We start from the raw sequence: 13,798 nt of genomic DNA on the forward strand, positions 1-13,798 counted from the left end.
ATATATATATATATATACAGTATCACTTATAATTGCACAAGATATGAAATACTTATGTGTAAATCTAGCAAAACATATACAGATTTGTGTGTTGAAAACAGTAAAATGCCTATGAAAGGAATAAAAGAAGATCTAAATAAATAGAAAGACATACTATGTTCATAAATTGGAAGATTCAACATAGTAAAGACCTCAATTCTCCCCAAATTGATATTCAGGTTTAATGTAATTATTTAAAAAATTCCAGGAAAGAATTTTGTAGTTCTAGACAAGATTATTGTAAAAATTTATATGAAAAGGGAAGAAGCTAGAATATCTAACACAATTGTTAAAAAGAAGAAAAACTGGGAGGAATCATTCTACCTGACTTCAAGATATATTATGAGGCTACAATAATCAAGACTGTGTGGAATTAGCAGAGGGATAGATACAAAGATCAATGGAACAAAATAGAGAAACTGGAAACAGCCACATATAAGTTAGTCAACTGATTTTTGGCGACTCTCTAACAGCAATTCAATGGAGGAAAGACTTTTTTTTTCCTTCAGAAAATGGTGCTGAAATAATTGGGTAACCATGGGCAAAATCAAACAAAAAACACCTTATACAACTCCAAATGGATTGTAAATTTAGATATAAAACATAAAACTATAAAACTTTGAGGAGAAAATATTCAGGACCTGTGGCTGCATGAAGAGTTCTTAAAACATAATACCAAGGCATGACCTCTAAAAGAAAAAATAAATCAATCAGACTTGATCCAAATTAAAAATATTTGCTCTACGAAGGACTCTGTGAAGAGGATGAAAAGCTAAGTTATAGACTGATGGAAAATATTTGCAAAACACATACCTGACAAAGGACTTGTAGCTACACTGTGTAAAGAACATGAAACTCAACAGTTAAAAAAGAAACAATTCTATTTGAGAATAAGCAAAATAATTAAAAGAGACACTCTACTAAAAAGGATATAGCTGTTAGATAAGCACATGAAAAGACATTTAACACCACAAGCTATTAGGAAAGTGCAAATGAAGATCGTGATGAGCTATCTCTATCTCTACATACCCACTAGAACAACTGAAATTGAAAATAGCAATAATGCCATATGCTGACAAGAATACAAAAAAACAGAATCTCTCATACATTGCTGGTTAAAATGGTACAGCTACTCTGGGCAATAATTAGGCAATTTTTAAAACATGGCTCAGCAATCACTCTCCTATGATTTATCCCAGAGAAATAAAAAACTACATCTCCACAAAAGCCAATATTCAATTTCTCCTTGAAGCTTTATTTGTAACTAGAGGCCTGGTGCACAGATTCGTGCACATTGAAAGAAAATTATAGAGGCCAGGTGTGGTGGTGGGGGACCGTGGGAGGTTGGCTCCAGGGCAAGTCTGGCCCATCTCGCCCACTCCCGATTGGCCAGACCCCAACAGCAAGCTAACCTACCAGTTGGAGCATCTGCCCTTGGTGGTCAGCGCACGTCAATGCAATCGAATGGTCGGACATTTGGCTGGCTTTTATATATATAGACTAGTAGCTCTGTGCATGAATCTGTGTGCCAGTAGCTCTCTGCAGGGCCTGGCCTCTCCGCACCCGCTGCCTAGAGGCTCTCTGTGGCCTGGAGGCCCATCTGCGGCTGGGCACGGAATGCTTGCCTAATCGCTGGGGCAATGACGCAAGTGTTCCTTCCCTCCGGCCACTCCATGCCTGCTGCCCAGAGGCCCTCTGTGACCACAGTGGAACGCTTGCCTTGTCACCACGGCAACAAAGCAAACATTCCACCAGGCCACTCACGCTGCCTGCTCTCAGCGGCCGCCCCCCCGGGGCTGATGGACTCTAGCGGGGCTGAGAGGACTGGGTGCTACCATCTTGTGATGGAGTGATGGTTAATTTGCATATTACCCTTTTATTAGATAGGGTAACCCCAAAACAACTAAAATGTCCTACAATGAGTGGTCAAACAAACTATAGTACATTCAAACCATGGATTACTATTCAATAAAATTGATGGACGAAACAACTCTGTGGATCTCAAGAGCATTATGCTGAGTGAAAACAAAGCAAAATAAAAAACACAAAAGAACCCCCACCAATATCAAAAGGTCACTTATGGTATGTGTCAGGGCCAGCCTGACAGGTTGAGCCAGGTTGAGGTAGGGAGGTGGGAATTGAGAAAAGAAAGAAGGACAGGAGAGCGGGATCGGGAGGACTACAGCTCAATCGAGGAACTGCAGCAAGTTTATTAACCACCCAATGCTTTTTATACACAAGCCACTGAATTAGGAGGTCTGTCAAGAGGATTGTATTCCTTGTTCCTCTTAATCTCTAAGGGAGGGACAGAGCAGAAGGACAAATTCTCGGTACAGCAAATCTCAGTAAATAGTTACAGACTTCTTGGTAAGCCATGAAAGGCTGTTCTCATTCCACAAAGGTTGCTCTCATTCTACTGATAACCGCCATCCAAACAAGTCTGGGAAAACTGTGTGGGTAAGGGTCCCAGCCTTGCTGGCCCCTTCAGGTGCAAGGACCATGTCAGCTTACACCTGGTCTCCAACAGGTATGGTTTAATTGATAAACATTCTAGAAATGACAAAATTGTAAAGACAGAGAACAGTATAGTGGTTTCTAGGTATAAGGGGCGAGGGCAGAGAGGAAGGGTGTGACTATAAAATAGTAGCAGGAAGGAGTTTTGTGTGGTGAGGAACAGTTCTGTGTCTTGATTATTGTGGTGGCTACATGAATCTTCATATGTGATAAAATGATTGTAGAACTGTAAAAAAATGTATTACATGTGGGTTTACTGAAACAAAACTTTTCTTAGCTTTTGCTGTTCTTGAGCTTCATGTATTAAAATATGTTATCATTTGTATGTAATTACCTGATACTTGCTTTTTTTCATTCGTTATTTTCCTAAGGTTCACCTAAGTTGTTGCATGCAGTTGTGATGTATTGATTTCCCCTGTTGTCTAATATTTTATTGTATGCATATGACTCAATTTATTGGCTCTCCTGTTGGTGGACATTTGTGCTCAATATAGCTTCTTGCTGTTTTGAATAAAGCTGTTATAAACACTTTGTGCATATCTCCCAGTGCAAATATACAAGGGTTTCTCTAGAGAATAGAGGTAGGAGTGGATTTGTTCAATTGGAGGATATGGGAACATTCAACTTGGTAAGATTCATAAAATAATGCTAAATTGTTCCCAAGTGTTTACATCAATTTATACTCCTCCCACTATCAATTTAACGTCCACTTTCCTGATTACAAATGTGGTTGTTCATATTTTCATATGCTCACCCACTATTTATATTTTTCTCCTCTGTGACAGGGTGTCACATCTGTTGCTCATTTTTCTATCGTGTTGTCTTTTTCTTAATGATTTGTAACATTTCTTTATAAAATCTGAATACTGCTCTCTTGTTGATTTTGCATGTTGCAAACCTGTCTCGGATATTGGCATACCTTTTGTTCTCTTTATTGCATGTTTGTAGCAGATCTTAATATTACAGTAGGAAAATGTATCGGTCTTTCCTTTTATGATGAACACTTCTGTGCCTTAAGAATTCCTTTCCCATTTGGAGGTCAAAAAAGATGTTTCATATTTTGTTCTTCAAGTTTTAACATTTTGCTTTTCACAACTAAGTCCTTAATCCCTCTGGAATTGATTTTTGGCTATGACTCCTCATTGATTTTTGGCTCAGTAAATTACTCTAGCCTTCATGGGAGTTCTGTTGTCTTTTAATTCCAGCTTCCCTGCCTTGTATGGTTCTATGCTTGCTCTGTCTCTTCAAATTGTGTTTTTCGCCTTTTGGTATGCCTGGTCATTTTTTCTTGATAGCCAGACACGCTGTACCGGGTAAAAGGAATTGCTGTAAATAGATCTTCAGTGGTGGCGGATAACAAAATGGAAGTTCAAATGCAAGGGCACTTTATACACTTTGAAATATATTTCATAAACAGTGTGGAAGTGTTCTGAACTATTTTCCAAGAGGGCAAATCCAATGTTAATAGGAAGTTTGACTAAATGTAAAGACTTGGCTAACCAATATCTCTTGAACTTCAGCTCATTCATTCTCTTTCAGACACCTTCAAATAACCCCAGAGCTAGTTGTTTTCCTGGATACACACCCCCAAACACCAATCTTCAGATTCTGATTCTTGCCGAACATTGTTGTTGTGGACATTTGTTGATTTTCTCCCCAGTCTTGCCCCTTTTCCCTTCCTCACAGGATCTGGAATATCTTTCCATGTGATTTTTCTTTAGAATGATTCTCCCCTCACTTCCAGGGAATAACCTTACTTAATTTAAAGTCATTCAGCCAAGTATGGTGACTGGTTCAGCAATGAGCAATCTGAGTGACATCGGTCAGAACTAGGGCAGCCAGCATGCTCACCCTGTCCCCTTGGAAGATGGGTGCGTGGTCTTCAACTGCTGCTGCTGTTGGTTTTGTACCATGAGGGGAAGGCAGCCAGAAGTTCGAGTCCATCTACAGAGAACACCTGTGCCCAGAGAGTGGCAGAGAGTCAAATGATAGGATGAACTCTGGTTTCCCAAAACTAATCCTCCGTCTGTTTCCCCCGCCCCGCCCCCCCGACAGTTCAAGGAACCAAAATATTTTTTTTTGTTATTTATTTGTATGAGTGAGTTTGAGTTGGGTTTTCTGTTATTTACATTAAAAAGATGACTGAAGGATAGTTTCTATCTGTATTGTAGGGGGGAAATATATATATATATATATAATTTTAACATGTTATTTGTTATTTTAATAATGTGTATACTAAAAATAACGTATTATATGGTCACATATTTATTACATACATATGTGTATATACACATGAATTTGTTCTAAAGTTTATAGTCCTTCCAGGATTAAAGCCAGAGGCCTGAATGTTACTAAGAGCGCCTGTTTCTCCCTATTAAAAGTTGCCTAAAGAGCATCTATCCAAAGGACTTTAGACTGTGAAATGCTAGGACATGAATCCTACTCTTTGGGGGACTGTACCTCCCACCCCCTGTGATACAAGACTCACTCTGAGTACTTTGAGCCACAAAGACCAATTAGGCTGAAATATGTCAGTGTTCTTGTAGGTGTGTTTCCTGTTTCCTGTTGGCAAAGCATCTTCAGAGGAATTAAAAGTAACAACCTTACATAAACTGCTTTACCGAACGGTCAAACCTTCAAGTGAAATATTCGTTAATTATGCGCGATCTCGGTTGCAGGGCCACAGAGCTGCTGGTCATAGGCTCAGCCGTGAACCCAGGAGGCTCCGGGACCCAGGCTCTGCGTGGCTGCGTGCTGTGAGTGACTTTTTTAACCTCTCTGAAAGCCCGAGTTTCCATTGTGCAGATTAAGATTCAGAATGCAAAGTTATTGTGTCCTAGTCGGGTTGCTGTGTGTTTATATGTTTTGGTGTTTGGCAAAAGGAAAATGCTAGCTTATGTGTGTTGTTAATTAAAGCTTCATCATGAGGTATACGTTTCCATTTTTAACTCTTGATAAATCTATGTTACTGAAAAGAAAACTATGTACCCATTCTAATTTTTTTTTAAAAAATTCTGTTTTCTTCTATGGTGACTCTGGTTAAATAGAAACGTTATTGAAGTGTAAGAAATCTACTTAGAAACAAAACAGGATAGCAGGTAATGAAGTAAAAACCTGTCTTGCTTCCTGGAAAAAAAGGCAATATGCATGGGCCCCTCCTTACTTTCCCAGCGTGCTCACTGGGCCTGGGACATGTGAGAGGATCCTGGGCAGCAAGCAGGTGGGATGTTTTCTCATTCAGAAAAGGTTCTTCTGAAATTCTACTCTGGTACAATTAGGAAAGCAGCAACCACAATAGTGAATTTCCTGTTAAGACAAGAACATTAATACTTTCTTAATGTGTGGATGTGGGCCTCAGAAGCCAACTCATTGAATATTTAGGAAGTTGGCTTTTCAGAGAGGGAAATCTGGTAGATGAATTTTGTGGATATTTTTTCAAAATATGCTTGTGGCCGCAGATGGGAACCAGCCAAGATATGTAAGCAAGGTAGTATGGCTTAGGCCCTGGTAACATGTTTTGTGGCTGTTTGTAAATGAGGCATGGATAGTAATCGAATATTTACTTGGCCAAATAGTTTTATATGAGGAGTAAATGACAAAAATAAAATAAATGTGGGCAAGAACCAAACCTCATTTTGTATTTTACTGCTATTATAAGGGAGGGAGAGAAGTAGATGTAAAATGAAATATTCAAGTACTTGACTCAGCCCACTTCCTTTATCCCCATCAAGCTCCTGGTTTATTTAGCACTAGAGGCCTCATGCAGGAAATTCGTGCATGGGGCTCAGCCCTCGCAGCCCCGGCTTCATCTGGATGATCGTCCAAAAGGATGTCTGGAAGGACGTCCGGAAGGTCGTTCGACTGTCCGGTCTAATTAGTATATTACACTTCTATTATTATAGATTAGGGGAGCAACATGGCTGGTCTGAAGGACACCAGAAAGTGAAAGTACAAAGTCTTTATTCCAGATTTGGTAGGCCAGTCCTCTTCATGAGATCTATGGGACAGTAAAGAAATATCTGAAGTTATGCTAAACAAAATCTAAACTTTTGTTGTTTTCTCTCTCCTCGTGACATTGAGAAGTAAGTCTCAACCCCAAAGCATGTCTCCTGGAAGCCAAGAGAGAATTGTACATCAAGTTGGTAGGGATCTGGCAGTTTGAGCGGCCATTTCTTCTTGTCATAATTCTCTGTTTGAACTACATGTGGGTAGCACAACCCTACCAGTAGATACGATAGTAGCCATTGCATTAGTTCCTTGGATCTTTCTAACATCACATTAAAGAATTACAAGAAAATGCCGGGGGACAGTAAGGCCTGAGTATGATTCAACGTAAGAACCTCTCCTGGGACCTGGAGGTGGAGAGAACCGGCGTCTGCTCTGGGCCTCTGGGCCTTGCTGCTGCTCCTCAAGCATCCAGGTCTCTCCTCTGTGTCTGTGATCTCAGGGGCAGGGGATTCGTCACTGGCGACTCCCTACCCGGGTGAACCCCAAATATAAGCTCTCCTTCATCCCTGTTGTATGTGGAACAAGGAGAAGCTGCAGGAGTTCGTGCTGCAGATTTGAGGCATCTGCCAGGCCCACAGGAGGACAGTTGGGATGAGAAATGGACAGCAAAGCTCCAGGCGGTGAATGAGCAGCTCCCCTTTGGGCTACTGCTGGCCCGTGATAGTAGTGAACAAGGCAGCGGGCAGGGGACCTCTTTAAGGAGGCTAACCTTCCTCGGGGGGGCTCTCCAGGAGGGTGGCCTAGGTTAGCAAACCCTGCCCCCACTTCCGGGGAGTTCAGGAACCCTGTGTAAGAGTTCCATACTCGCATAAAAATGGGCCAGCGACAGGGATCCTGATAACAACCGGTAGGGAAGATGTATGCAACGAAACTATTTTCAAGTGAAGTTCATAAATAAGCTTCAGGTTTACAATGAATTATTTCTGATTTCTGGTGGTTGGTTGTCTTTCTTTAGCTCCTTTAGGCTAGAACCCTTTTGTCTGGATCCCCAAGAATTCCATACTCTTCCCCAAGGCTTCCTGTGTGACTAGCTTCTTAGTTACATGATATTACATGGAGTCCTATTTTTCTGCAGTTCTCTGCACTAAAGACCTCTTCCTTGCTGCTCCTCTTGAAGAGAATACTATCTGAATCCTCTTGGTCCCCAAGTTCACTACCCTTTTTCGATGTCCCATAAAATCCCCTCTATCAGAAACACCTATTTTGTCAACACAGTATCTTTCATGCGGGGACAGTAATGGGAAGAGATTATTTCAGAGGCTGAGAGCACAAGACACCAAATATCTAGAGGGAAATTAAAGTACGCTTCCAGATGTTTTCAAACGCAGACATAGAAACAAATACTCATTATCCAAGCAATTGATTTCCTGACCACCATTTTCCACCCAGTTATGTTCTTAATGCCCACACAGCTAATCAATTAAGTGGGGGGTGGAGGTGGGGGAAGGAAGCACATTACTTTTTTATTAGTATGTAGAAGAATAAAAAGCAGTTGATTTTTCAGTAATTTTGCAACAAGCTCTTTTAATGTTACAGACTTCAGAGAATGATGATTTCTCTGAACCAAAAAGTATCAATTAAGCCCCCAACTTGAGCCCAAAGAAGAATGATACAGTAGAACATGGACTTGTATATTTGGTAGCAGATTATAATCCTAGAAAAATAATTCATTTATTCTTTCAATAAATATTGGTTGAGCGCTTGCTATCTGACAGGCACGGCGCTAGATGAGGGGATATTGATGGGAAATGAGGCAGGCATGGCTTCTGCCTACAGTTGAGTGGTATGAGGTGGGAAGAGACATTAGTCAAATAACTACACAAATTATATTTTACAAATGCAGTAAGTACTATGATGAAAACCGAACCAAACACGAGAAACTATGAAACTATAAAATACAGGCACTGCACCTAGTGGAACGGTGATCAGGGAGGCCTTCCTGAAGGAAGCTGGAGGGCTGGGGGTGGAGGGGAGTGCGCCGGGCAGAGGCTCTGAGACAGAAGAGAGCGTGGAGCATGCTGGGAACGCTCAGTCATACCCCCAATGCTTCCAGTTCAGTGGGGAGCAATGGGGGCATGACATGAGGGAAGCTGGGAAGGTGGCAGGGGCAGGCATGAGAGGCTCAGTAGAGAATGACTGAGTGAACATGTGCAGTTAATAACATGCAGTGAGTCCTATTGCCTCCTGTCACGCGTGTGAAATAAAAGACACCTGCAATTGTATAATGACTCTGCTATTTGGGAGAAGATTTCATTTATTCATTCATTCACTTACTCACTCATTTAAACACAGATAAAATCCTTGTTCACATGGATCTTCACTTCCGGTGGAGCAAGCAGATAAGATGCAATAAGCAAATATATAGCTGGTATGCTTTTGTTGATGCGTAAGTGGTATAGGTTGGTTATTAGGTGGAATTTAAAAAATAATTTTAAATATGCATTGGATCTAAGCATGTAGTTATGTGAAGTTATATTCTCTAGCAGTGCGAGGACCATGCGCAGCACCGGTGTTCTCCACAGTATCAGTTTGCAGTCAAAGGCCTTGGAGAAATCCCAGGAGAGGACATTAGAGGCAACCTACGAGATTGGTATCTGTTCTCGTTGCTGAGGATCTAGTGGTGGTACCGCTAACCGACCCTGCATCTTACCGCCTCTTCCTGGCGCGGTGGTGGAAGGTTGAGGGGACAATGTGAAAGTAACTAAGATTAACACTGATTGAGCAGGATCTAAGGCAGTGATGGCGAACCTATGACACGTGTGTCAGAGGTGACACGCGAACTCATTTTTTGATTGATTTTTCTTTGTTCAATGGCATTTAAATATATAAAATAAATATCAAAAATATAAATCTTTGTTTTACTATGGTTGCAAATATCAAAAAGTTTCTATGTGTGACATGGCACCAGAGTTAAGTTAGGGTTTTTCAAAATTCTGACACGCCGAGCTCAAAAGGTTCGCCATCACTGATCTAAGGGATAGTGTTTCAGTCTTCCCATTTTTTACAAAAATAGCTCAGTATATCTTCTCTTACACTTCATATACTTTACACATTTTGCATATCTACTGTCTCTAAAAATAATGTTCGCATTTTACAATCAAGGGACACATTTAAGTGGAAGTATTTCCTTGCCACGTTCTCAAAAGCTGTTCTTTAATTGATGGTGCATCTTAAAATCATCATGACTTACAACTCAGCGGGTAAGACATGTCTGGAACCTTGTTTGAGTCTCCAGTCATGCCTGTCTTTTCTGAAGCTCTGCTTGAAGATGCCCTGATGATAGTGTTTGCATATCTGTACATAAAGCATTTCCACGGATGGGGTTAAACCAGGGCTCCTGTGAGGGTCACCTTCAGGTCTCACTTGCAAAAATCGGGGGTGGGAGGCGGGGAAAGGTAGTTCACTGTATCAAAAGGAGGCATAGATCCTTTCTGATTGGTGTTTCTAGTTTCTTGGGATATATTCCTAGAAGTGGGATCACTGGGTCAAATGGGAGTTCCATTTTTAGTTTTTTGAGGAAACTCCATACCGTTCTCCACAGTGGCTGCACCAGTCTGCATTCCCACCGGCAGTGCAAGAGGGTTCCTTCCAGGAACTTCCTTGTTCCTGATGTTCAGATTATATGAATCAACGTTGTTTTCATATATGCCTAGAGGAATGATGGGAATGTGTTAGTGTGATCCTTGAGTTCAGGGTTTCTCAACTGCAACCCGCTGGACCAGATCATCCTGGTGTGAGGGTGACTACTGTATGACACCATCAAAATAACCTTTTAAAAATGTCCCATGCAGTGCAGAAGGGTCAGTGCCAGCAGTCCCCCCACATCCATCTCTAAGCATTGTCCCCCATTTCCTGAGAGAGGCACAGTCACTGTCCGTGGAGAACCACTGCTTTAGCACATCACGATCAGCGAGTACTCAAAAGCTCACCGTGTTTTAGCTTCGCACTGTAGTCATAGCATTGCAAACACGGCCAATTCTAAACGGACAGCTTTCAGCTTCATAGGATGGTATCTTTATAACTCTCTAGTTCTTCCATCACAATTTCAAAAAGTATGAAACCAGAATTAGAAGACTGAGTAATTAGATTTTTATGGAGCAAATGTGTGCATTACTAACGTGGTAATATTTTTCCCCCTGTGGGGGAGAGAGCAGACCATTGTAGAGCCTTCTTTTATTTGTTAAAATGACATGAAATTTTACCCTCAAAATTGAAAACTTACTTAGTAGCTTATCTATTTTTTTAAAGGTACATTGATGGGAATCTTAATGCTGCCAAACATTCCAAGTCAGTCAGTTGCAAGAATTAATAGCCTTTTGATGACACACAGGAACTTAAAATGAAGCACATTGAATGAGTTCAAGTCTAGTTTATAGGGAGCTGAGAACAGAGAGAGAGAAAAATGCCACTTCTGTGTCCTTTGGTGATGGTACTTGACATTGTAGTGTAAGCCTCTGTAATGGTATGTTACTTTAATGTTCCGTAATCTCTGTGGTTTAACCAGAGGCTCTGAAAACAGGAAGAGTGTGCGTCCTCCCGTCACTGTTAAGCTAAGAAATGGCATTTCCAAATCGCTGTCATCACCCAGGATTGGACCTTTTCAAGTGGCATTTGCTATGCTGTGGAGCCCGGGCAGACTTAAGATTACACAAGTTTACTTAGACATATGACTACACTGTATGACACCATTATAATAACTTTTTAAAAGTTCATTTTTACTATTATTATTTACTTCACATAAAGACATCCTGCCTCAAGTGATGCCTATAGAGACCAATATACGAATGAGACCAATAGTGTTTGGTCAAATGGAGCTTTCTTTCGCGTCACTGTCACATTCAGAAATATTTGGTAACTTCCGATTGTAAATGAAGTTCTAATTCTCTTCCATGGCATTCAAAGCCCTCTACTAACTGGCTGCAACAGACCTTTTCACATTTATCTCCTTGCTTCCAGTTGCCCCATCCCCATATCACACTCCAACTGCAATGAACCAGGTGGCCCAGGACATCCCTGCACTCCTTCGCCTTCATACCTCTTCTCATGCTGTTATCGCTACCCCTTCCATTCCAATCCACCCTTAGAAATCACTTCTTCTCTGTATTGTTCCAATTTGAGTATATGTGCAGAATATATGCACCCTATGTTCATTGTGGTGTTATTTACAGTAGCCAAGATTTGGCAGCAACCCAAGTGCCCATCAGTAGATGAGTGGATACAAAAGCTTCCCAAACTATCTATTGGAAGGAGTAGATTTTTTTTTTAAAAAAGTTTCAATTCATCACAGACCAATATGTGTCCTCCTGCCCGTGACCAGTGCTGAGATCCTGCCATGGGAAATTTGTTTTGCAAGTTTGGCAATCATTCAGTGAGGCGAGGTGTGTCCACTTGGTTATTCATATAACCAAGTGGTTATATGAATAACACTTACACTCAACTGTAGGGAGGGAGAGAGGTGAAGAGTAAGGGAAATTTGTTTTGCAAGTTTGGCAATCATTCAGTGAGGCGAGGTGTGTCCACTTGGTTATTCATATAACCTTTAACAGTGCTGGGTAACCAGACTTGACCACACATTCCACTGAGTCACACATTGGGTGTTGCAACAATGTGTTGCAACAAAAGCAACAATGCCCAACTGCTGTAACCGTGTCAAACCAATTACTTGAAATATCTGTACTTATCCTGCTGCAGTCTGATAAGGTATAGTTCATGGGGTAGTGCTGGTCCACAGACCACACTAACCAGCCTACCCCAGACTCTCAGCTCCATGAGGACAGGACCTAGGTCTGCTGTTTTCATCATTATAATCCCAGCACCTGGCATTGCCTGTGGCATCATCAGCACACTGATTACATGTAGTACCATCACACTACAGAGGGCAGCGCTGTCTCCAAAGTAGCTTGGATCCGACCTTGATCCCTTTTGAGTGCCTACAGGATCATCGTGCCTTATTGGCATCAGGAAATAGAAATGAATGAGAATAACAGACTGATGCATTCTTGAAATACATGCTCTTGAGTATAAAATGTACTGAAAGAAAACGTACCTTCAGCCTCCTACTGTTGGTATGGCCTTTATAAATGAAGCTCACTTGATCAATAATTAATTTTCTTTCACTAAATAGTTGTAAAAATGCACTTCAGTCACATTTAAGTGACATAAAAGGGAATTTTAAAAAATCTAAAACATGGAGCCTGTTAAATAGCAACATTGAGAAATTGCCTCAGAGAATGTGTTCCTAGTAGGAAAAAAAAAAAACAACCCACACCAAAAGACTCTATTTAAACCTGAAATGAATTTCTTTTTAATGCAACTCAAGGGGATAGATTGTCACTCTTAAGCAGTCCAAAATTGTGTTTCTGAAAATGAGAATCACATGGAGTTAGTTTAACATCTTCCACTGTAATATCTACTGGGGGGAAAATCACCTGAGACCCGAGTAACATTTTTCAAAGTTTAAAATGTGGCAGATTCAAAAGAAATTACTTGACAATGCTATTTGAACACAGCCCCCAAACGTTTCAGTGCTCTGAGCGTCTTTCTGAAGGGTGGAAGTAGCTGCAGTTGAATGGTCATATTTTTTCAATGCATATTTCATTGTATGAAAGTTAGCAGCCAAGAAAAACAAGGACATTTACTATATATGTTTTTCCTACCCTTATTAGCCAATTACTTTTCCATGGAACATTTGTTATTTCTGGGAAACATATGGCATATGACCAGAACCATAATTAGTAACAGTTTGATGTTATAGGAATTTGAAATTTGGCTATTTCTAGCTTCATTAGATCAGGGGCTCCCTCTGAATTATAAAAGCAGTGCATACAGATCCTAGGGGTGCATTCTGGAGTTGGCTGTTTCTCCCTTCATAAACTGAGGTGTTTTCTGGAGTTGGCTGTTTCTCCCTTCATAAACTGAGGGCTTATTTTAATTGAAAGGAGAGGTGGTTGAAGACTCTGGCAAATACTTCTACAGCTCTGCCCCAGAGCCAGAAGGTGCCAGAAGGAGTCACTGTGTTAAGCACGTTACATACATCAACTTATTTAACCATTGCAACAGCAGGTGAGACGCAGAGGCACGGAGACATTCATTTGCCCCAAGTCACTTCAATGGGAAATAGTGATATTGAGATTCACCTATGTAGTCTGGCTCCATCCAGACGCTATGCTCTGACTGATATACAGCATTGCTTATCTGAAGAGTTGAAAAATTCCTGAGTTCCATTGATGGAATCCTG

At 40.9% G+C, this 13,798-nt stretch overlaps 1 protein-coding gene across 2 annotated transcripts in view; it reads left to right on the forward strand.

Moving 5' to 3' along the window:
• The window catches only part of NCALD (neurocalcin delta), a 215,004-nt gene that overhangs the window by 83,009 nt on the left and 118,197 nt on the right, over nucleotides 1–13,798 (forward strand). For both annotated transcript variants that reach the window (XM_015561731.1, XM_006760276.2), the window contains one exon: nucleotides 5,232–5,309. The gene's annotated coding sequence lies outside the window, so the exon portion shown is untranslated. The remainder of the gene's footprint in view (nucleotides 1–5,231; nucleotides 5,310–13,798) is intronic.

This window comes from Myotis davidii, unplaced genomic scaffold, assembly GCF_000327345.1.
Source record: "Myotis davidii unplaced genomic scaffold, ASM32734v1 scaffold497, whole genome shotgun sequence".
Classification (NCBI taxonomy): Eukaryota; Metazoa; Chordata; class Mammalia; order Chiroptera; family Vespertilionidae; genus Myotis; species Myotis davidii.